This window comes from Bombus pyrosoma, unplaced genomic scaffold, assembly GCF_014825855.1.
Source record: "Bombus pyrosoma isolate SC7728 unplaced genomic scaffold, ASM1482585v1 HiC_scaffold_4726, whole genome shotgun sequence".
NCBI lineage: Eukaryota > Metazoa > Arthropoda > Insecta > Hymenoptera > Apidae > Bombus > Bombus pyrosoma.
In genome coordinates this window covers 2,200,395-2,201,790 of record NW_025219986.1, presented here as the reverse complement: position 1 = coordinate 2,201,790, position 1,396 = coordinate 2,200,395, and positions in this window count along the sequence as shown.

Below are 1,396 nucleotides of genomic sequence, written 5' to 3'. Positions count from 1 at the left end.
CGTTATGTAGTATTACAATATAACATATAACGTAATGTAGCATTACGTTATAACGTATAACGTTATGTAGTATTACGACATAACGTTTAACGTAATATAGTATTACATTATAACGTATAACGTTACATGGTATTACGTTATAACGTATAACGTTATATACTATTACGTTATAACGTATAACCATATAACGTTATACGTTATAACGTATAAGGTTATGTAGTATTACGATATAACGTATAACGTTATGTAGCATTACGTTATAACGTATAACGTTATATGGTAATACGTTTTAACGTATAACGTTATGTAGCATTACTATATAACGTACAACGTTATATACTATTACCTTATAACGTATAACGTTACATGGCATTACGTTATAACGTATAACGTTATATACTATTACGTTATAACGTTTAACGTTATATAGTATTACGTTATAACGTATAACGTTATATGAAATGACGTTATAACGTATAACGATATATAGTAATACGATATAACATATAACGCTATGTAGTATTACGTTATAACATATAACGTTAGATACTATTACGTTTTAACGTATAACGTAATGTAGCATTATTATATAACGTACAACGTTATATACTATTACCTTATGACGTATAACGTTACATGGTACTACGTTATAACGTATAACGTTATATACTATTACGTTATAACGTTTAACGTTATATAGTGTTACGTTATAACGTATAACGTTATATGAAATTACGTTATAACATATAACGTTATATAGTATTGCGTTATAACGTATAACGTTATGTAGCAATACTATATAACGTACAACGTTATATACTATTACCTTATTACGTATAACGTTACATGATATTAGGTTATAACGTATAACGTTATATACTATTACGTTATAACGTTCAACGTTATATAGTATTACGTTATAACGTATAACGTTATATGAAATTACGTTATAACGTATAACGATATGTAGTATTACGATATAACATATAACGTTATGTAGCATTACGTTATAACGTATAACGTTATATGGTTATACGTTATAACGTATAACGTTATGTAGTATTACGATATAACGTATAACGTTATGTAGCATTAGGTTATAACGTATAACGTTATATGGTAATACGTTTTAACGTATAACGTTATGTGGTATTACGATATAACGTATAACGTTTAACGTTATATAGTATTACGTTCTAACGTATAACGTTATGTAGTATTACGTTATAAGGTATAACGTTATATGGTTATACGTTATAACGTATAACGTTATGTAGCATTACGATAAAACGTATAACGTTATGTAGCATTACGTTGTAACGTATAACGTTATGTAGTATTACTTTTTAACGTATATCGTTATGTGGTATTACGATATAGCGTATAACGTTATGTA